This window comes from Sceloporus occidentalis, unplaced genomic scaffold, assembly GCF_023333645.1.
Source record: "Sceloporus occidentalis isolate IW3139 unplaced genomic scaffold, rSceOcc1.0.p SCAF_227, whole genome shotgun sequence".
Classification (NCBI taxonomy): Eukaryota; Metazoa; Chordata; class Lepidosauria; order Squamata; family Phrynosomatidae; genus Sceloporus; species Sceloporus occidentalis.
Genome location: NW_028317207.1, coordinates 1115478 through 1140028, shown reverse-complemented (window position 1 = coordinate 1140028; position 24551 = coordinate 1115478). Strand labels below are relative to the sequence as shown.

Sequence of the window (24551 nt, the reverse complement as noted above, 5' to 3'; positions counted from 1 at the left end):
GACAAGCTGCACACCGGGACCCTGCAGTTTCTAGTTACGTCCTTAAATTGTATGAATGAAAATTATTGTTGAATATTGTATGAATATGAAGGAGGATATGATATTGGTGGTATGATGGATAGTCACGGGCAGCTCTACATACATACAGCCACTCTAACACCATAAACATACATACATATACACATACCCACTAACACCCTACACATACATGCACACACACACACTCTTACAACATACACATACAATTACATACACACACCACTCTAACATAAAACACTTATGCATACATACACACGCAGCCCCTCAAACACAATATACTTATATGTACATACACATAGCCACTCTAACACCATGCACTTACATATATAAACATACATTCATGCACACACAATCTAACACCATACACTTAAATATACACACAGCCACGCTCTCTGATAATCCATGCGGCTCACATTCCCCTCCCTCAGCCACCCTCTTATATTTTTAGCTATAAATCCTTTTAGGGGAACTACACATTTATTTGCAATGTTTATTACCTACTGTAAAAGTAATTTCTCTATTTTAAATAACTTTGTTTTCAGTATTTTTTTTAAATGTATGAAATTTATTTTAAATTAATTTCATATTAAGATGTTTGGCTCCAAGGTCTGACACTCTTGCCTGAAACTTGAGTATTATTATAATGGCACACAGCTAACCGCATCATTACAAGTAAAGCAGGCATCATATTTAAAGTAACGCAAAGGGGTTTGGCGTAAAAAAATGGGTAAGCTTGCGAGCAGGGCCCTCTCCACCTAATGTGTCGGTTTGTCATAGTCTGTCAGTTCTAGTCTTGTCATAGCCCTTGAATATATGTATTGTATTAAGTGCTGCGTAAATTGCAGTCTTCTTGGTTCTAAATCTTGAGTATCCAATAGGTTGCTCCTAGGATGTCGTGGACATTAAACTCCTATTATGTCAGTTAGCAATCGGCACACTTCTGTTTCTTTCTGGGTCCTGGATGATACACTTGCCACAGCCCATCACAAACACAGATATTAATCACTGAATGGTTTCTTTTTAATACACACAGTGGTACTTCTACTTGAATATTTAAATGTCGCCTTATAGGTTTGCTGTGGTAGTCAGGACATTGTAAGACACATGTGGCATATACCAAAGATGCGTAATAGCAGAACTGATTGTGACTAAGAAAAATAATTGTGGTTCATAGAGTGCTTCCTCTTTGAAGGATGTGCTGTTCATTGTGAACTTTCACCCACTTTCTATTCACGTATAGTGTATGCGCAGTGTGCCTCTCCCTGCTGTAACCTTCCATAGAACAGCATCTGCAATACAGTTCACTGAACAGCAGAACAAAGTTAGTTACACAGACCTTTTCAGAAATGGAAAGACGCACAAATGTCGTATTTAATGCTGCCTTTAATATTCATTATTAAAGTACTCCCTAGCATGGATTCACACCCTCCACTCCAACACCAAAAAAAACCCCAAAAACTTGCTTACTGCAATGCCTCTGCAGATTACAAGGAGACTGTCACAGCCAGTTCTGTCTTCTCTCCTTCTAACCCTAGTGTGACTCCGTGTTAGACATCCTCATGCCACAGTCACAGGGCAAGGGAGGAGCACAATACTATGCCGATCGCACAGCAAGTGAATTAGTGTGGGTCCAGCAAGTGACCCATAATGGACATTTGAGTCGTGATCAGGGCCAGCCTTAACTGTACAGGCGCCTGTTCAGGCCACCCTGTGGTGCCTCCCCCCATTATCACCCCCAGAGTCACTTTGTCCCCTCCTTCACTGTACCACAACTCAAATAAACAACTCATGGAAACACAGCACTGAGGGTACAGATCAACTGACTGATACCCTGTATTTGCAGGTATAGAGTACATAAATAACACATGGAAAAATAGCATTGCAGGTATAGAGCAACGGAAATTACATGTAAACTCAACACTGAATGTAAAGCTCAAATAAAGAATGCATGGAAACGCTAAATTGCAGCCATAGATCACAGGTCGCACACCCCAATGGACAGCCCTGGCACCCAGAGCACACACATAGGACTTGGTTCAGCACACAGATTGCATTCACAGGACCTACTCAGTACCCAGATTGGACATGTAAGACTTGCCTTCTTTTTCCCCAAACAACATGTCTGTGCCATCTTTGCACATACTCATTCACACATTCATCCACTCATTCAATGATATTCATTCATTCACTCTTTCACACATACTCATTCACACCAGTGGGCTTGACAGGTAACTTAACCATACCCATTGTTTACATTTTCCATATCTGTCCTACCTTAATTGGGTGGTCTGTTCTCTGTTGAGTAAAGCTGACGCATATGCAACCGCTTTTTGTGCAACTCCCCTTCAGTACATATACATTGTTATAGCCATTACATAGCCAGTACATAGCCAGTACATAGCCATGACTCCATAAACTAATGGTAGTTTCTTTTTTCCCTCAGCATTGAACTCTGATTAACTGCAGTGTAATCATTAGTGTGAACCTTCACCTACATTCTGTTGGTATGCAGTGTTTCCTAAATGTCTGTAGTATTAAAGAATTGTTAGCTACCGATATGGTAAATGGGCCCGCAATGCTAGTCACCACTTGGTACCTTGAGATTAGGATTTCACCCTAATGGGAGGGCACCCTTGGTTAAGCAGCAGGCACCACCCACTGAGCACTTGGTTGCACCAACTTCTCTCAATAGTATCGAAGGTGGAAGGACTAAACCAGGGTATGAAAGCAGGAACCAGGAACCAGGAGGAGCAGGAGGCAAACAGAATAGTCAGACAAGCTGAGGTCAAATACCCAATTAGACACACTATAAACAACAAGACGTTCAAAAATCAAGGTCAGGAACAAGCAGAGTCAGAACCGGATAATCAAACAGGCAAAGTAAATAAACGATGTTGAAAGGCAATGGTCTAAAATGAGGGTTCAAAAAACCGCTCAAGCCTTTCCACACCTCCAGGAGGCTGGCCGAAGCAACTTGACAAATTAGTGGTATCCTCATGTTTTTTGCTGAAGCTGCTCATTTCATTTGGGGGCATTGAAGCGGCCGGAGGAGTTTGACTGGGGTCTGCTGTTGTCTGCACCGTGGACCTCCAAGGAAGCATTAGAGGTCCCTGCAATGCCCACCAGAATGACAGGTAAGTTGAGAGACTTCAAATGATCATGGGAAGCCCGCTCAGTGGTCCCCATGATTGCTGGAGCAGTGGGCCTCGCTGGTGTGCGGCTGACAAACAGACATAAGCAGCATATTTTACTTTCTCTGTTGTCGACCTTGTGCATTGTATAAAAAGCGCCAACCCAGACCCTGTACTGTCATAGGATCAATCTGCCCACCTCAGAAAATACAGGTCATGACACTCATCCTTTCAGATGCATAGAAGGACCCTGTACACAAAGCAGATGAACCACTTTAGCGTCTCTCATCTTCCAGCCCTTCCGATGAGCCAGAATGCACAAGCTGTTGATCTACATTTTTATAGAGTGTTAGACACAATGAGAGAGATTGAGACTTTTACAAAAAAAAATCTTCATATAAAAAAAGTTTATGAATTCGGCCACGTCATGAGCAGCACCATCTTGCCTGCAGATACACTTTATGGTACAGTAACAGAAGACTCAGTATTATTATCTTTTATTTATTAAGCGACAATAAATTACGCAGCACTGTACAATTTAAGTACATAAAAAATATACATTAATACATACAGACACATCAGGAGATGAGGTTGCTGCCTGTGAGCTGCCATCTAGCCTTATGGTACTTTTACACTAAGTTCCTGCAGGAATGGTGGGCTTTTGAGGCCCGCGCTCATGAGCTTACAATCTAAAGGAATAGTATGGGTAATTAAAACAACATGACTACACAATATTAGATTTATGGAGGCAAAGATCATATGAAATTGCTAACTGCTTTCATAAAAAATAATCTAGGTCCAAAGTTGCAACAAGCTCATTGTGTAATGACAGGCCTTTCAACACTAATGAAAATTTCTGGGTCTAGGTCACTTGGTTTCAACCTACTCATAAATGCTACATGGCGAACAAAGAGGAGACATAACCATCAGAATATGATATTTAAAGCTATCGTGTTGTTTAATCGTGTTGTTTAATCATAAAGATTTTAGGTTTTTTTATTTAATATTGATACTACAATTTAGTTTTTAATGTTTGTTTATATCTCTTTCAATGCATCTTAATTCAGTTCAGCTGATGTAAAAGTTCATGTTTCGAGACATTCAATCTTACATGTTAAAATGTATGTACATTTTATGGGTCTTGGGTTTTTTGGTTTTTATTTGCAGTTTTCATAAGCCTTGGCATGAAGAGTTGAGGAATCTGCTGCTTTAGTCCATATCTTAATAATGGCCCAGAGGTTGGTTACTTTTGTATAAATGTTTTAAGTTCTTTCAGTGTGTAAAATAAAATCTATGTATACTGAGATATTACTGACCCTTTTGCTCTGCTGAGAAAAGCGATTCAACTGTTGCTGTAAACGATAGAAAAGCTTGGGTCTTGGGTGAAGAAAATCTCCAGACAACAAATTGATCCCTCTGTAGAACAAGTAAAGGAGCAGTGCCAAGAAATGAGATTTAGCTGTTATTTTGGAACTTGAAAATCAACAAAGGAAACAATTGGAAAACAATTTACATGAGATGAAAGTACTTGGATTGCTTTACCTCTCTATCCTGTGGTATATGGCCAAACACACAAAATGTTTGGGCCACTGTTTTACTGGGTTTGTCCCACCAGATTTATATTTGCTAGCTCTCTCCTGGTCAAGTAACTCCTGGAAAATCCATCTCCCATTTCAAACAAGGAGCCAGAAGAAGTCATCTCAAAGACAAAAGTGTAACCAATGTAAGAGCAAGTGCAGATTCATTCCAGCGACGATGTTAAATCCGACAAGCTTGTTCAGTACATGGAAAGATCAGAAATTTAGCAGTAGGCCCTTTACATTTAATTATGCTCACCACAAGGCGCTGAAGGACACAGATCTTTTCACTTAGGGCATTTGGCACTGATTTGAGATCAATGTACATTTCCCATTATAAAACCATAGTAAAGCAAGCCCTACATTTTCTAACCATTGACCCTGTAAGAGAACATTGACTGTTCTCTTACAGGGATCCTTGGGGTTGACAATGTACCAAAATGTTGTAATTGATTCATTGCTGATGTAGGTGGTTCTTCATAGGCAACCATAAAACAGCTTGTCATAGCACCTAATTGGAGTATTGAAACACTGGAAAATGTAGTGTTTGCTTACATATTAAGCTAGTTCTATTTAAAACAGAAGTTTCGTTTATAGAAGTGATCCAGCAGAAACCAAGTGATCTTTACCTGTATGTGTCTTATTCTAGATGTCCACGGCCATATGTGGCATGGTATGCTGCTGCGGGCACTTGCTTTTATGGAGAAAGACACACTACAGGAGCATTCATAGAACAGGCCTTGAGTTGTTGACTTGGATGACTATCCCCCTCTGCACAACTTATACTCACCACTGATAGAATGCCATACAACATTACATTAAATCAATCTTACTCAACAGGTGAATCTTGGACCATTAGGCACGCCCTCTAGTGGATTGTAACCAAGAAATAGTACACTCTTTCTTCAATGAATCTAAGCATGCCAGCAAGTGATCTATTTTAACTGTTACCCCTGATGAAGGCCACTTACGGCCAAAGTTGGCTTAATGATTAATTTGTCTTTATTTTGATGAGAATGTGCATTGTATATTCTTTCATAGTCTTGTTACTTGGATTGACCAGGGGATCAATCACTCTAACTGCTACACTTCAAGCTTGAATTATTCAGAATTCTCAGACCACAAGGAAGCTGAGAGCTGCAAGTCTGGAGCTTCAGCTGCTATCAAAGGAAAGTGTTTTATATTTTTATACATATTATTTTTTTTATACATATTGTAAAGAGTGCATACTAGTGTAAGTACTTTCTTTGTGGGTGCTTTAATATACCTTTGGTAGAAGCTAAAGCTCCAGACCTACAGCTCTCAGACCTGCAGACAATTCTAGCCACTAATTGGCTGGTTTAAGCAGCCAATCAGTGACAGGAAAGTGCTCCTATTGAAATCAATGATATTTGGAGTGTCCCTTTAACAGCTCTAGGATTGAAGAACACTGCACACATACATCACTGCAGACTTTTACACTTCAAGTGCAGGTTTGCGAAATTGACTAAACTTATCTTTAAAACCCAGAAACTCCAAAGTTGCGTTTCCGGCAACTGTACTCTTTGTACTCAGTTTACATATCTGATGATATGTGTGATTATAATGGCTACCTGTCCACAATCTGATTGCTAGTTGACCATTTCATGATGTATATGTATTATGAATAAGATTATCTTGGTACCTTACATGAGAATTCTAGTACTAGCCCTGTACTTCAAGCATATTATTTTTCTAAATGCCTAAGGTAGCTGCAGTAAGTGAATCGTTAGAAGCCCATTCATTCCATCGTAAAGTGTACCTGCTAATCTGTTCCTGTACCACCTGACTTGCAGTAAGCCTAAATATGCATCTTTTGCATAATCACACATATCTATGGGAAGAAGATGGAAAAGTGGTTAGTGGTGTTTAGAGATTTAAGGTGAAAGTGCTTAGTGGACTACTGCACGCTCAGGTCACAGCAAGTTGTGAGACATACTATTGCACACATATTTGACACACATTTCTATTTAAAATATAAACACATATCAATAAATAACAGGCTCATTTAAGTTAAAAATAAAACTATAATATATAAAAATATTAAATTAGTTCGTTTGGTAGCATGTTTACCTCTTCTAGCTAATATAGGCTGTTGTGTTAATAGAAGAGCATTCACATCCAGGTTGTTTGGACATTGCAGCCTCTGGTGGCCAAGGTCGGTAATAAACATTATCTGTTACTGTAACTAAATTAGTCTTGGGTAACGTCAATTACCATGTTTTGTTTACTCTGTAAGGGAATATTGTACAAATACACGTTTTTTCATGTCTAATTTTTGATCAGTTGATCAATAATACATTGATAGACCTACATGTACACACTAATTGTCTGACTATCGTAATCCTCAACAAGAATTTACATTGATAAAACAAAGCTGTGATTTTATAATGTTTTAGAATTATTGTCCACCCTTGTCCCTGGGTCCTCATGTGCCCCCCAAGTATGATTGCTGGAGATGCGCTGATTTCTCCCCATCACTCCCCTTTCTTATAGTTTCTCTGCTATCTCATAGTTCTTCTTTCTCATTATCCCTCCTTTTCTGCCAATCTCGTCTTTTCCTCATTATCTCTGCCCCTTTTTCATTACCTACTCCCTTATCTCTTTATTTGTCCCATTTCTCTTTTATTACTCAACTTCTCTTTGATCCCCTCTTTCTCATTATGTCTCCCCTTTCTCTATATTTTCCCTTTGTGCCCTATTTCTCCCCTTTCTCTTGATCTCTGGTCTTTTTCTATATGTCTGCCTCTTTACCTCTCCTCTTTATCCTTATTTCTCCTCCTCTTCATCTCCTTTCTTTCTCTTAATCTCTCCCAATTTCTCTTTCTTCTTATTATCTCTCCCATCGCTCCCTATTTCTCCTTGTCTCCCCCTTTCTTTTTATCTCTCCCCTTTCTCCCAATTTCTCTTCTTCCCTCTCATGTCTTATTATATCTCCCCTTTCTCTTACCCTTTATATTGTCCCCTATTGTCTTCTCCTTTCCTTCTTTATCTCTCATCCTCTTTATCTTTTATTTATCTTTATCACTCTCCATCTCTCTTCCTTCTGCCATCCCTCCCTATCTTTCGCCTTTTGTTTTATCTCTCTTTTTTCTGATTATCTTCCCCATTTCTCTTTATCTTCACCCTTCTTCATTATCTCTCCCATTTTTCCCCATCTCTCTACTTTCTCTTTATCTCTCCCCACTTCTGTTTCTCTCTACTCTTAGACCCAAAATAGTAATAGGGGTGGCCAGCACAGTGCGCCTGAGCACCTAAGGCCAGCCCTGGTGATATAATCCCAAATATCTAAACCAAAGATTCTCAAAGCAGTTACACTCATTAAAAAACAAAATGCACAAGCTATAGATGGTTTCTATAAATTAATTCAATTAAACACAGAATTTGATGGCAGGTAATAACTAGTCTGCCTGTAATGATGCTAATAAATAACAGTTTCTCACCGATCCCATAGAGATATTACCTGCATGTTCACCATATAATGCAGCATATCTACTATAATGTAAAGGTCGTGGATTAATAATTACTTTAACGGTGGCTAGGACTAATGTTCGTTTATCGTCTAGTAATTATTTTGCGGCAGGAAAATGTTAAACAGTAGAATGAATAAAAAAAAAAATCAATGAATGAATTTTTTCATACTCCTTTTGTAGCAATTCGATAAATAATATTTGTAATTGTCAAATTTATATGCCATGTTTTTGGGGGGGGAGGGGGAGAAGTAAAAAAGTTTTTTGTAAGAGTTCCCGTAACGATGGGGGTTTTGTATGCATGTTAGGATTGTCCAAAATAAGGAAAACTAGAAGTGTAATTATATATGTATAAATAAAAGTAACATTAAAGTCGTCTTGTAACGTTTCGACCTCTGCTGACTGCCACCTCCAAGCGGGTGACGTCACTCGCAGGCCCTGCCCCGCTGACAGGGTGCTGTGGTGCCAGTGAGTCGGCGCCAGGGGGCAGCAGTGAGGCGACCACCGGGGCAAAGCCCGGAAGTATTCTCCGGTCTCCAGTCAAGATCATGGCGCCAGCGGTACGGATCACGGCCGCTGCGTCGGCTCCAAGAAGTTTTATATTCGTGTAGCCGCCATCTTTCTGGTGACTTTCCTGCAGTTATCCGGCCTCGCCAGCACACTTGACTTGAGAAACTCGCGCGCGTGGGAGCGGACTCTCCGCCTGCCAGGTAAGAAAGTCATAACAAGGTGCGGGGCGGGGTGGCGGACCGTGCGGGGCGATGTCCTCCCCGGTGACTGGTATGTGCAGCAGGTCGGCTGGGGAATGGCACATGTACGCGCCGGGGCTGCTATGTTCAACAAGTGCTTGTATGTAAGGAGTGGGAGTGATAGGGTAACTCTGCTGCACTGATACTTATCAGCAGGAAGTGTGTATGTAAATGTGTGTGTGTGTGTATATATATATATATATGTGTATATATTCTGTGGTTGAAGTGAGCTCGTTGTGTGTGCAGTGGCGTGTACACAGTGCAGGTTATCAGGTTACCTGGTGTGCACGGCGCTGCACCCGTGACTCATTAACATCACATGCATTGAGCACGTCGTGTCTCTTGTCCGTTGTGCTATTGGTGATGTGCACAGTGCTGTGCGAGGCGTTAAAGGAGCACGCTGTGCTGTTAAGCGCGCCGTACACGAGTGCTTGGGCTCTTTTATGAGCGGGCGGCGTGGAGATAGGACCAGCTACTTATGCTCTGTTACGCCATTAAGGCTTCTAAACACCAAGTGTGTTATGGTTGCCGGGAATGTTGTCTGGAAATGTTATGACAGCGCTGTCTATAAGCTCCTTTCTATTAGCTGTCAGCCCGTCTCCATGCTTTATACTTTTTTAAATTTATATTTTTTAGTAATATACCTATATTATTTATTATTATTATTATTATTATATTTTATGTTTCTTTTTTAAAATAGGAAAACAGCAGGTTTATCTTATTAGCTAGGGTGGTATAGATACTTAATGTCGTTTTACTTATGGTACTGGATCGGGTTTATTAACCCCTTAAGGACCAGGCTGTGTTTTACCTTTTGTACCGTTGGGACCGAGGCTGTTTTAACACTTTTGCGGTGTTCGTGTTTAGATGTAATTTTCTCTTTACTCAGGACAAGAAGGGCTTTCTTCAGATACCATTGTTTTAACCATATTATCTAATTTCCCATTAAAAAAATAATAAAATATGATGAAAAATGTAAAAAAAACCCCACATTTTCTGACTTTTACCCCAAAAATCTTTTACTCATCCAAAAAAGCTAATGAAAAAACCTACTAAATATATTCTACTATTTGTCCTGAGTTTAGAAATACCCAATGTTTTTATGCTTTTTTGCTTTTTTCTGCACGTTATGGAGCATTAAGTACAAGTAGCGTTTTGCGATTTCAAAACCATTTTTTCCAAATCTGGTAATTCTTCCCCCCATGTGCCATTTCGGGTATCTTTGAAGCTGGCCAATGCAATTTACCCCATCAAATCATATATTTTTGAAAACTAGACACCCCAAGGTATTTCAATCCTAGAATTTTAACTCTTTCCATGCACTAATTCTACCACCAGTCTTTGTCAAACTTTGTGGCAGTCATTTATTTTGTGTTTTTTATGGCTAAAATTGCTCTTCAGGTATGGATTTACAGCTCCTGGTATACATCACTTTCAAACAACACCCCAATATGTGTTCAGTAACATCTCCCGAGTACAGTCATACCCCCCCATGCATGGGTTTGTCGGGTTGTTTGGGAGGTAAAACGCCACATTTAGGAAGTGCACATTTTTTTAACTTGGAACTTTTAGATCTGGTCATTCTGCCCCCATGTCCTAATAGGACCATCTTTGAAGCCGGCTAATTCAATTTACCCCATCAAACCATAGATTTTTGAAAACTAGACACCCCAAGGTATTTCAAATGCTAGTATTTTAACCCTTTCCATGCATGAGATTCTACCACCAGCCTTTGCCACACTTTGTTAGTATTTTTTTGGTATTTTTTTTTACACAAATTGTACTTTGGGTATACATTTATAGCTCCAGGTATACGTCACTATCAAACAACACCCTAATATGTGTTCAACAACATCTCTCGAGTACAGTGATACCACCCATGCATGGGTTTGACTGCTGTTTAGGGTTAAAAGGCCACATTTGGGAAGTGCGCTTTTTTTTCCCCTATTTTGGTCAGTCTGTGCCAATGCCCTATCTTTGAGCCTGGCCACTACAATTTACCTCATAAAACCATATATTTTTTAAAACTAGACACCCCAAGGTACTTAAAATGGTAGTATTTAACCCTTTCCATGCATCAGATTCTACCACCAGCCTTTGCCACACTTTGTTAGTATTTTTTTGGTATTTTTTTTCACACAAATTGTACTTTGGGTATAAATTTATAGCTCCAGGTATACGTCACTATCAAACAACACCCTAATATGTGTTCAGGAACATCTCCCGAGTTCAGTCATACCCCACATGTATGGGTTTGTCTGGTGTTTGGGGTTAAAATGCCACATTTTGGAAGTGTGCTTTTTTTTCCCCATTTCGGTCAGTCTGTGCCTATGCCCTATCTTTGAGCCCAGCCACTCCAATTTACCCCATCAAACCATTCATTTTTTTAAATAGACACCCCTTGGGTATTTGAAATGCTTTTATTTAAATTTTTCCACGTCAGGATTTTTGGGAAGATACAGCGCTAATTTTAGCACTTGCTCATAATAATAAACTTTATTTTTTTATTTTATTTATTTTACTCTTTTTGGACTTTTTTTTTTACATTTTGCTGGAACTGGATAGTTCCTCTAAAGCATAATAATTTTTAAATGTTACCATGTTTTTTTTAAGCTTTTTCTTTTTTTAAATATTTTACTAATCACATAGTGATTAGAAAGCTGGGCTCCATTGACTTGTTTGGTTGAATGCAAGTTGAGCCAGAGTTCTCTAGAGGGTCTGGAGACGTCTAGCGAACTTTTTCAACTTTATTTTTTTTTTTTTCCCGGGTCGCCGCCATCTTGCGGATGGCGAAGACTGCGTGCATTCCAGCGACACCATTGAAGTTTAGGAGGTGATCGTTGATCGCTGATCGCCTCCTAAACGCTTTTAAAATGGGCGTCCGCTGCCATACAATGTATGGCGGATGTTGACGCCCCGGGGAGGGGCCAGAGATGGCCCATCATGCCGATCTCGGTGCTGCTGAATGCCTCGACATCGAGGCATTACAGCAACACCGTTTAAGCTTAGAAAGTGATCTAAGTCTGATGACGTGTCAGGCACGTCATAGGTCGTTAAGTGACCGTTTTACATGACGTGCCTGACCCGGCAATGGACGTTAAGGGGTTAAAATATACTTTTATATTTTATTAACATAACGGCAACAACTTGTGCTTCTTACAGCACATACATTCAACAGGCACAACAGAACCGGAACTGACAAAAAAAGGGTTCATCTTCATCTAATTTATTTAGTTAAAAGCAAGAGGCTTAGATGCGATGTTTGGAAGCTTTACTTTGCTGGGAGGGGGGGTGGCATGAGAGGTAAATGGAACAGCCTCCCAGCAGAAGTGGTCGCAAACTGCTCCCTGATCCCTGATCCCTGATCTCTGACCATTTTTACTAACCATACTAACTGTCCGAAAGTCTTCACGTCTCGGACATTTTAATATATTATATGTTTGGTGACCTAAGCCCCGTCAGAATCTTAGAGTATCCACAAGCAACACGTACTAAAATGTAGCAAACATACCATCAAAGGGCATCCGTACGGCTTGTGCTGCAAACAGAACCAGCTCTAAATGAAGTACATGATCTTGAAATGATCATGAAATAATGATCTTATTACCATAGCGACGGAACGGTCCAGTCTGCCAGAACATCTATGGTTGCCATGGTAATAGGGTTTTCAGAACTTGCACCGGAAACACTTTTTATACACCCAATGTCTATTTTTAATGCCAAGTAAGTATTTTTCAACGCCTATGTCCCCCGCCATTTCCAGTTATCATCTGCGAGGGAAATAACAGACATCATGTGCATCTTAGCGCTGAAGGTAGAATATTGGTGACATGTTAGTGCTGTGTAATATGGATTCGTCCGTATTTACATAGGTTTCTTGGATCTAGTTTTATGTCTGCCAATCACTAGTTCTAGAAGCAGTGTGTTGTATCCTCGTCCATCTGGATTTCATTAGTTTTCTTGAAAAATGTGCCTTCGTTTTTACATACATATTATCCATGCGGTTAGCGTTCAAGTATGTTTAAGTGCTGGATTTTCTTTTAGAGTGTGTATATACTGTATATATCCACTGCCGTTCAAAAGTTTAGGGTTACTTAGAAATGTCCCTGGTTTTGAAAGGACAATGGATCAGTAGTTATAGATGATAGATGGTGTTAGCGTTGTAAATGACTATTGTAGCTGGTTTTTAATGGAATATCTTCGTAGGCGTACAGAGGCCCTTTATCACTCCCATCACTCCTGTGTTCCAATGGCACGTTGTGTTCGCTAATCCAAGCTTAAGTTTAAAGGGATAATTGATTATTATAAAAAACCCTTTGCAATTATGTTACACAGCTAAAGATTTCTTTGTTTTCCATGAAAATAGCTAAGTGACCCCAAACTTTTGGACAGCAGTGCATGTTCCCAAGAATAGCACTGTTTGGACCCGGTGTAATGGTGGGAAATCTGATAGCGCTATGAAATGGGACCTCTTGTTGAAACGTGGTTTACACTGCCCAATACAAAGTACACTGGCAGTCTTACAACGCAAAACATCGGCAGCTGCCAGAAATCACCGAGCTTTGAGCGGGCCCTTCTTTACCTGTGTATTGGTTTGTCTTAGTCGGAAATTCTACTTTTATGGGAGTGCTGCATAAATCCACAGTTATAATGGTAAATAGCTCTAATATTTAAGGCCATTTTTTCCATTCTCCATTGTTTAGGAAATCCTTAAAATCCAATAGTTTGCCATCCTCTTCATCCCGGTTTGGGTGGATGAAAGCAAAGTGGTATAATAGAGTCCTAAACCGCTCCACTTCCACTAGAATGTAAAGCCCGTAGCAGGTAATAGCACTCCATTTATCTGAAGCTCAGGCTGCAATCTCCGCTCCCCTCCCATAGATGATGATAAATCGTACAGAGACTGCTTAATGATTAATCAGGCGTCTCTCTGATTAACGGCTGGAGGTGTGAAGGAGAATGTAATATATGGTTACCAGTTACAATGCTTTATATTGTGTGAAGCACAGGAAGACGAGGCTGAAATAAGAGCAACACTAAGAGTTTTAATGGCCCGCAAATATTTTACTCATCTGACAGGTGTATAGGTGTGTTTCAACACCCGGGCCTGGTGCTAATACACGCCAATCCAAGCTTTGGCTTTTATCTCTTCCGGAAGCACACATTCTAACGCAGAAAGCTTGCCGTATATTTAACAGCGTAAGTGCGAGTGGATTAAGTCGTTTAGCGGAATACAAACGCTGCAAAGAATACTGAAACATGACTGATAATTGCCTGATTAATACCTCTTAATACAACTACAGATGTTTTCTGTATGGTAAGTAACTGAGTCATGGTGTCATAACAATTATCATTTGGTAATCATTTTATAAAATGCGTAGTGCTGGACATTTTTTTTCTAATTTTTCTTTGTCTTTATCCATTTAGAGTGGTGTATAGTGAGGCAATATTGCTATATATATATATATATATATCTATATATATATATATCTATATATCTATATATATATATATATATATATATATATATATATCATAAGAAAATGGGACATGCCAAAGGCAGCAGAGTGAAGAAAGAAAATAACTCGGAAAGTGGTAGCGTAGTAAATTTGTGCTCCTTCCGTGTTTGATTCCGATGTCACCAGCTATGCTACCATTCCACTAAAAAGAGAGTATATCAATCAGCAATCAATCCACTATAAAAGGCATGTTGCCAAAGTGTCCTATTTGATGTTCTTCTCTCGTGTTAAGCAGTTGTTACAATCCACTTATGTTTCTTCTAAGACCACCGGCAAATATCCCCTTGTATTTATACTTCCAAAGGAGTTTTTTTTTCTATCTCAACCATTCTATTTCAGTAGTAAACATCACCACTAGCTTTGTTTCCTTCTCTTACGAAACCGTGTTTCCTTTTGATATCCCCATCTTGGCATCATGTCAAGTCCCCTGCGATCTGTTTATTTCTTCTCATCCTTTAAAGCCACTTTTTAAACAATGGCTATTATAGTTGAATTCCTCCATTAGAGTTTTATGGAAGTTCTGTGCTACGCAATACCTAGCCCAATGTGCATAAACGGAATACCAGCGCTTACCGTGTTATTCCGCGTTATTTAATGCTTGGTCTGCATATGGATAATTGTACAAATACACGTATACAGCGTGCTCTGTACATCTTAGCTCTTTAATGTTATATGGATGTCATGCTGGAACGTGTACAATATCCTCGGCTGCACTTTCTTGGCATCTAACTTTGCCACCTGTGTGGTCTGAACTGTGCCTTGTAAAGTGTGCAGATTTAAACAAGTGAACAAATGTAACATGTAAAAAAAAAAAAATTTATTAAACACTCATCTACAGACACCAGACAAGCCAGAAGGCTTGTTTTTTCCCTCAGAAATCTCATGGTGCTGCCACAACCACAAGGGATTCTGGGTAGGCGCATGCAGATAAGGTCAACAATAATCACCTTTGTCTCTATATCCACTCTATACATGGATCCCTTAAGAGTAATTGCCCGCTGTATAAGACAGTCTTTATACAAAACTCGGGAAGAAGTGGTGTAGTAGCCAGATCACCACTCATGGACACCTGTTATATACATAAATAAAAGTCTTCATTTTGATAAGGCTAATGCCTGTTTATATGTTTCATCAAATTCTCTAGGGGAAATTACAATGAGCCACTTAAATGAGAATGGATCAGCAAATTTTAGACCTCCATATAACAGGTTCAGCAAGTTCTGTTTTGTGCTTTCCATTGTGAGACGGTGAACACGAGGAACTGAGGGCAATGTGTCACCTGAGTTTAATACACAAGGCCATCTGTTTGTACCTACACAGTTTGCTGTGCCAGAGAGTGAGAGGATGCCTTTTAAAAACACTTTCTGAACACATAACTAACTGTAGTCTTAGATTAAAACCGTTGAGTTTATTTAGCCGAGTTTGTATAATTAAGACATGAGAATCTAAATGTTGGTAGTCCAGTGATTGAATTTTACATATAAACTCACAAAAGTCTAGGTTAAGGGATCAGAAAGAGGACTCAAATGAAGCAATTGGAGCAGCAGCCAACAGCATGGATGATAGCAAATTATCAATGTTCAGATATGAAACATGGGATACTTCTCTTCCCGTTGGTTGTAATGGCATCTCTCTTCCTATTGACTAAATGGGAGTTCTACTAGGTGTATGCAAAAGAAGTGTACTGGAGAATGCTCCCCGCTTTCAGTAGATTCATCTGAGGGAGGAGTTAAATAAGAGTGGGTAACTCGAGGAAAGAAGCCATGTGCTGATTTGCGTGCAGTAAAATAGGGTTAAATTGCTTAACATTATTACAGCAGTCGTACTGTGTGTTCGCATTCACTTCTAAGAAGCAAAACATTATTATCCTGTGGCAAGAAAGCCCCTGATAAAACCACACACGTGTCATTGGTCAGTTTTACAGCTTTTGATGGAAATATTTAGTATGCCCGATCTGGTATCAACACATTTACTTTATTTTAATAAGATTTCATGGGCATGATATGAGTGGCGCTGGATGCTTTGTTTATGGCAGCGTGTGTAATCGGGGATATTACATGTGCAGCAAGCACAGCAGTTCAATCACGGGGAGACGAGATGAGTCTATCCTACAGCTGCGACTGTGTGAAAAATAGTACATTTACAGAAGCTAGTGTACTAACTAGGACAGCAGATGTTCCTCGTAACAATGGATCTTTCAGACAAGTTCTCCCTCTTCCAAAGGAAATGCCACAACTGCATAATGTTAACCTAGTCGGTCTATGAGGCCAGTAGAAATTGCTTACTGTTGGGGAGATGGACAGATTGTGGGACCGGTCTTTTTTGTTTGTTTGCCATGCAGAATTGTAAATAAGCTACTGCTGAATGCCACAAGCGAATCCCAACAGGACAAATGCAAAGCAGGAGTTTATTGATACTTAACCATAATATAGTCTGAAAGCAACTAGTCATAGTTCTTATTGGTTATCCTGCCCAATAAATAATAATTTAAAGATGAACTAAATAGTGAAAGAAAATTACAATATACTCCATAAAGCTGATTCTCTACCGACATTAAAGCAAAGCTTGCTGAGATATTTCTGTAGTTTTGGGATTTTTGAGGGGATTTCTTATCTGCGTCTGAAGCTTCTGTGTCGTGTTTGCCTGAAAATCTGTTTGTGTGCCAGGTTTGTCAAAGGATTGAGGTTTTTTTTTTTGGTTTGTTTTTTTTTATCTCTTGATGGCCATGATCTGTTGGATAAGCAAACTAGAAGCTACTCTTATGTGATAAATCTTATGGTAGTCCAGTGTTTCATGGCTGGCAAATATTCCACCGTTTTTATAGAAGAATGCATATAAAAGTACTCTCCAAATAACCCTCGCTCTGTGAGTACATTAAAATGCATTGTTCTTTCCCGACACACAAGAGGCTGCCCTTATCCTCCATGGTCCAGCATGCCTTGCCACTAATTGGCTGCTTGAAGCTGCCCTTATCCCCTGTGAGAAGCACTTTCCACGTATGTGCATGGAGTGACTAAACAGACCCCACTTATAGCATTTTCCCAGCCCGTTCTGAAGCTGACCGTAGGTGAGTACATCACGTGCTGGGAGATGTTTGACTGTACCCATCTCCATCTAAATGCTGTGCTGGAGATGAGGAAAGAGACATGGATATGGAGGGGGGTTCTGCAGAATCACCCCATGCGTTTGCAAAATGTACAACACAAACAACTAATGCGACAACACGGCTATCCTGTGCATTAAAGTGCATCTGATGGCAGGAGTATCCCTCTAATCCGGTAGTTACCAGTCCCCCGGGGAGTTCCCATAACCGGTATTACAGGTGTAATGGGGGAAGTTGGTCACTTATGGGGAAATGTGCTGTTTTTTGTGTCTTGGGTTATTATACTTGTAAAGGACATGAGATTTATCTGTTTCTATGCAAGTGCCTCCGAGTCATTAGCTTGCTGTTGACAATACATTGAGTTAGCATAATGTCGTGTTTAGGGTACTTCTAATGCTGTCACATGTAACAGGTCATTGACCTTTCCTTCTACTCTTCTGCCAAGTTTAACAAAGCTTGTGTATGCTGGATTTTGGGTAAACACAAATGGACTAATGTAAGTCTATCAATCCTGTCACAGGAAACTGATACATAGATTTAGCCAACACTCCCCCATGGACTAAAGCAATCCCTTTCATTTAAACCAAATATCTCCAGAACATTTAAACTACCTGAGGAATGAACAAGAAGAAGTCATAGTATCGGCCTTTCAGAAGCGTTACTCTGGTGTTTTTTATTTTTTTTTTATAGATTTGTTAGTTTACATTTCAGTTTCACTTTCAAACAACTCTCCCCACAGTAATTACGGCCAGTTTGCTGAAAGTTGTATAATGTAGCATATAGGGCTGAAAGTGCATATCTCCTTTGTCCAGCAGTTCACTTTGACTGTAGTATAGAAATAGAAGATTGTGGAATCCTTTATAGGAGTATGAATGCACATTTGTATATTCATGTTTATTTCAAACTTTTTTTCTACTTTTTATTATTAAGAATTTCCGAAAAAGCCATCTGTATATCGGAGGAATGAACCTCTTATGACCTCAGTTGCAGTTTAATGGCAACCTTTTACAGCGGTGTTAAGTTCTACGTGTTTCTTAATTATCCTGTAGTCCAAAAGGAGAAATGTAAACAGTGATAAACTGTGGGCTGTTATGAAGGCACGGTAACAACAACCTGCAGGATCCTCATTGTTCGGAGTAAACATTTTTTTTAATATAACTTAATTGTTAAGTCTTAAGTTATTTTCCAGCCTTTGCCATGATGTAGTGTTGTGAAGACCGTCGTATTGTATATTCTCTGATAAATGTTTTGTGTGATTTGACAGTCTGAAATGCATTAACCCAGCCTGAGGCAGGGTACACTGTTCTGAGGACATTTTGTTTGTTCTGTACCCAGTGTACCATCGCTGCTTGCCTTTCTCTGGAGTTCTCCATTCAACATTTCATTAACTGAAAAAGTCTCTAAAACTGTAGCTATGTGCATAGCCATCCCCACACAGTTTAAGTTCCCCCTGTACTGTTGGCTACCTATCAACGACTTTTAAAGAAGCAGATAAGCTGCGCTCAGAGGCGTATATAGGGTATGGCAGCCATGGCACGTGCCATGGGCGCCATCTCAAGGGGGGCGCCGGTGAGCGGCTTTTAATTTTTTATTTTTTTTGGATGCGGAGGAGAGAGAGGGGCGCCGCTCGGCGCCCCTCATTCTCCTCCACGAGCCCTCTACCCCCATCCCGGTGCCGGCATTTCATGCAGAGCACCGCAATATGCCGGCATATTGCGGCGCTCTGCATGAAATGCCGGCACCAGCGAGCGGCTTTTAAACACTGATGCGGAGGAGATAGAGGGGCGCCGAGCGGTTGCTAGGCGCCCCTCTATCTCCTCCGCATCAGTGTTTAAAAGCCGCTCGCTGGTGCTCAGCAGTGAAGCAGCGGACACCAGCGAGCGGTGCAGGAAGACGGCAACATCGTGCTCCCGTTGCTGGACTTCAAGGTGAGAGGGGGGTGGTTAAAAAGTGATAAGGGAGGGAGGGGGTTAAAAAGTGATAAGGGAGGGGGTTAAAAAGTGATAAGGGAGGGAGGGGGTTGAAAAGTGATAAGGGAGGGAGGGGGTTGAAAAGTGATGAGGGAGGGGGGTAGATATAAGAAAAGAGTGTGCATTAATGTGTGGATGCATTGAGTGAATGAGAGAGAGCATGAGTTAATGTGTGGATGAATTGTCTGAATGAGGGAGAGGATGAGTTAATGTGTGGATGAGTTCTCTGAATTAAAGTGTGAATTAGTGAGTGACTGTAAAAGTGTTTGTGTATCATAGATGTATAATTGTGGAAGGGCAAAGATGGCACTAGCAGGAGGTTTGAGCCTTGGGGACCGAGATGGCACAGGCAGGGTGTATATGGGACAAAGATGGCACTGGCCGGACTGTTTGGGGACAAAGTTGACTTGTGGTGGGCTATTTGGGGACAAAGATGGCAAATTTTGTGTGTGTAATCTGGGCGCTGGTCAGGTTCTATGTCGGCAGTGTGGACGCCAGGGCTGGCTTTGGGGTGTGCAACCTGTGATCTATGCCTGTAATTTAGGGGGTTTTAAATATACCTTTAATGCCGTGTTTTTATGTGAATTCCAATTGATCTTTACCTGTAAAGCTGGGTTTTTGTGTTATTCTGTAGATCCATATCTGCTATGCTATGTTTCCATACATCATTTATGTGTACCTGCAAATACAGGGTTAATATGTCTTATTCAGTTGATCTATACCTGCGATGCTACGTTTCATATATTTATTGTATACCTGCAAATACAGGACTTGTATGTCTGATTCTGTTTATTTGATATATACCTTCAGTGCTGAGATCACAAGTGAATTTCAATTGATCTGGGTTTGCGTGTTGATCTATACCCACTATCGGCAGCAGGGACTAATATATATATATATATATATATAGGCAGCAGGGGCTAGTAAATGGGTTTTTATTTGGACAGGGGCGCAATTTCAGTGCTTGCCATAGGCGCTATTTTCAGTAGATACGCCTCTGGCTGCGCTGTATTCGTTAAATGAAGTGACGTCGGCCGATGTGCGGCAAGAGTGCCTTCTCCTCAAAGGTAGAAGTTTGCTTGTAATTGTTGCTTTGGAAGTGCTGTTGAAGCCTCTTAAGGGCTCTCGCCAGTAATGTTTGGTGCTTGTAAGGGTGGTGGTGTTGCGTAGTGATTTAGGCTGGAAAAAATACACATGTCCAACCTTGCTGTTGATCCAAAAGAAGGCAAAAAGATTTCTAATCGTGCCCTAAAAAGAGGATTTAGCCAACTATATTCATTTATGTTCATTGTTCTAAAATAATCTAGCCCATATGTAAAGGCATCTGTTAAATTGGAATTAAATACCCAGAGGCTTTGTGATATCAATGTCTTTGTTTTTGCTGTAAAGAGCCCTTCTCTCAACTCAAAGTGAACATTTCTTTCTTCTAGAATGGGCGATCTCTTTTTCTTTGTACAGTCCAGTTAATGAACAGGTCTTCATAGAGCATTTGTACAATGCTATCATAAGCTGCCTTTTTGTAATGTAAACCAATTCAACTTCCCTTGCCTTTCTTCACCACTACAATGTTTCATTTCTCTTAACTTTATAGCTCACTTCTGCACTTTTTTCAATACCTCTTTTTATACAAGCCAATATCTTACTGGCCCCTACAGTGGCTGCTATTGAACACTGTTGCTAAGTTTATTGTCTGCAATTATTTCCTTTTTCTTCAATAACTTTTTGAACACAAACGTTTTACGGTAATGTGTAGAATTTAGACGTTTATTTTTCCAAAGTGCATAACCTTGCACTTGTCAACATGAGATCTGCCAGTTGATTCCCCCAGTGTTCCAATTGACCAAATCTGCTAGTAACATCTAGATCAGATTGTATTACCTTACCTAAGTAATAAATAAGTGGACCTAGGACAGAACCCCGAGGAACTTTATATACCGCTTTTTGTCCGGTTGGAGATTTTTCCATTAACAAAAAAACATTCTAAATGCTATCTTTAAACCTGTCTTCAATCCAGGTGCTAAAATGTCCCCTAAACCCCCTATATCTTGATTTGTACAGTAACCTTTTATGCAGAACTGTATCAAATTTAGCAAAATGCAAATAAATCACATCTACTGAAAGACCCTGGTCTGTACTTTGCTCACTTCTTCGTAGGATTCAGTTAATTTATAGTGACACAATCTGACGTTCATAAAACCGCGTTGTCTCTTACTAATGTTATCGGACGAAGTGTATTGCTGAAAATGATCCCTTAGAAAGCTTTCAAATAATTTCCCCACCGCAGATGTCAGGGTCTCTAGTTCGCTGGTTGAGTTTTTCAGCCCTTTTGAATATTGGTAGTACTTTTGCTTTATGCCAGTCTTTTGGCAGCATATCGGACGAGAGAATCCATGAAAATAAAGAGCAGTGGTCTGGCTATTTCTTGGCTGATTTTCCCTAAGGGCACCCAAGGATGTATACCATCTGGCCCTGGGTCTTTATCACCTTGTCCTGTGTCAGCCAATCACATGATTGTCGCAAGTTGTTTGTAGCAATTATTTGTTCGCCTGCAGGCTTTAAACTTCTGCTTCCTGATCTTCAGTAAACAACTTACCAGTTCCAGACTTCATGGGCCAACAGTTTGCTTGCTTAGCTTTGCGTTAGCCAATTTGATTGCCCTTTTGTAATCTTTGTATTTCATAAATAATGCTGATTATCCCATTGATTTATGTACTTTAAATGCCGTTCAGTTTTTCCCTTATTTCATGACTGACTTATCTATTAAGCCGCGTTGGTTTTAATTTGCTACTTTTGTTTAGAAATGTATTTGATTATTTTGTTAGTTTGAAGGTTTCACTTGCCTTATCCCAGTCAGTTAGCTCCAGGGATGCTCTTAACCTGCTAACCAGGGCCGGCCCAAGGCAAAATGCCGCCTGGGGCAAATTTTAAAATGCCGCCCCCCCCTTATCTACCCTTCCTCTCCCTCCGTCCCTGCCGCCCCCCCTTGTACTTACCTTTCAGCAGTCCTGCGGCGAGTCTCCCTGTTCGGTCTCGGTGCCGGCTTGTAATGCTGAGCGCCGGAAATGAGGAAATCTTCCGGCACTCAGCATTACAAGCCGGCACCGAGACCGAACAGGGAGACTCGCCGCAGAGGAGAGAGAGAGAGGGGCGCTGAGCGGGTACTGACAGCTTGGTAAGCGAAAACCACTCGGGGCCCCTTTCTCTCTCTTTCGCTTTAAAAAAAAAAGGGCTTGGGGCCCTTCAAAAGTGCCGCCTGGAGCGGTTGCCCCACTCGGCGCCATTGTCGGGCCGGCCCTGCTGCTAACGTTGGCCTTCCTCAAATTCAGTGTTTTGCTGGAGTCTCTACTAGTTTGCGTTTGTGAATTAATCTCGTGTCACCATGTTTTAGTAGCTGTTCCCCAAATGCTGTCTTTCTGGGATATTCATCAAACGTTTATATGTATAGTTCTCACCAGATCCCGACAGGTGACCTTTCTCGTTGTGTCTCCGCTAATTGTCACACAAAACAGCCTTTACATAGATTCAAAAATCTGCTCCCTTTTTCTAACCTCAGTCTTTAAACTGCTTCGTGTTAAGCAACTTTTAGCATGTTGTGGTTTAGCCATTTGCTCATCTATGCTGATCGCAGCATTCCCCTTACCGGCCGCGGTGAGGTACATCAGCTCCCTCAATACCCAGCAGTGGTGAATTTTGCTACAGGCTTACGTCAACATTACTTCACTAGAAATACTAGCGTGTCTTCCATCTTTGCTGCACTCTGTTTTCTCAAATACTGCTGGATCTCCGGGATGAACAGGTTTTAAAATGGCCATAATTTCTTAAACCTCTTAGCTCAGAGCATAAGCAGCATGCTTACGTCTTTCAATGTGTTATACATATGAGTTGTTCATAATAAAGCCTTGTTGCCCCTTGGATGACACAATTCTACATTTATATGGGTAACTAAGTTTACAGTTTCAGGCAAACACACATTCTGTGTAACGTCTACATGTAACGCTTGCAAACTCACGCATGTCAGCGTGGTTTTGAGCAAATAGAAGTGTAAACGGCAACATAGTCCTATGCATAAAAATGGGAAGCCACAACACCACGTGTTTTTGTACCTGTGATGTTCATGTCTGTATTGTTGTCTGTGATGTTATTTAATACGTGTACATTTTATTGGGACTGCGCCTATAGCTTTTCTTTCAAAGCAGAAAAATAGCTAAATGAATGTTTTGTGTTTTAGGTGGCCTGCTGCAGACATGATGGAAGACCAAGGTCATCGGGTTGCTGACTACTTTGTGGTCGCAGGACTGACTGATACTTCAAAACTCCTGGACCATGACACAGGTCGCATGGAAACTAAGATAGCAGGCCCTAAAGCGCCGATTACTGACATTGCCGTCATCAATAAAACAGCTGGAGAGACTGTGCCAGAGGGTTATACGTGTATCGAAGTCACACAAAGTGGCCTCCAAGCTAATCTCAACCATGGAAGCTTGAAAAGCCCAGAGCTGTACCTCTGTTACAAGCGTGAAAGAGGGAAGGTACCCCTGATAGATATTGGGTGAGTTCCTCTCTCCTTTTGCTATGTTTCTTTCCGTTTATGTAATATTAAGTGTCTAGAATCGATTCTCCCACTCTTTCTTGAAGTAAGATTGCTTGGGCTGTAGTCGTCAGTCTTGATTGCCAGTGTTCTATATTGTTAAGTGTCAAAGTAAAATTACGTGCTTTAGTTAACACATTAGTCTGTTAGCTGTCTTGGTATGGCCATGCCAGCTTTAGTGTCAGCTACACATTCCGAATCACGATTGCTGGTACAAAATAGAAAATACATACGGTGTATACTTGCTCCCTAATGTGTATTTTTCCAGAGCCAAGTGATAAAAGGAGTCTTACTGATACAGAAGCTTTCTTGATGGAAAAGCTGCTCCATTATCATAGTTTATTATCAGTAACGCCCAATGTTTTTTATGGACAAGAATGCAGAAGG

The 24551-nt window shown here is 40.5% G+C and overlaps 1 pseudogene; it reads left to right on the top strand.

Annotated features, from left to right (window-relative positions):
* The first annotated feature begins 23820 nt into the window (after positions 1-23820).
* The window catches only part of LOC149276732 (DENN domain-containing protein 4C-like), a 33697-nt pseudogene continuing 32966 nt past the window's right edge, over positions 23821-24551 (top strand).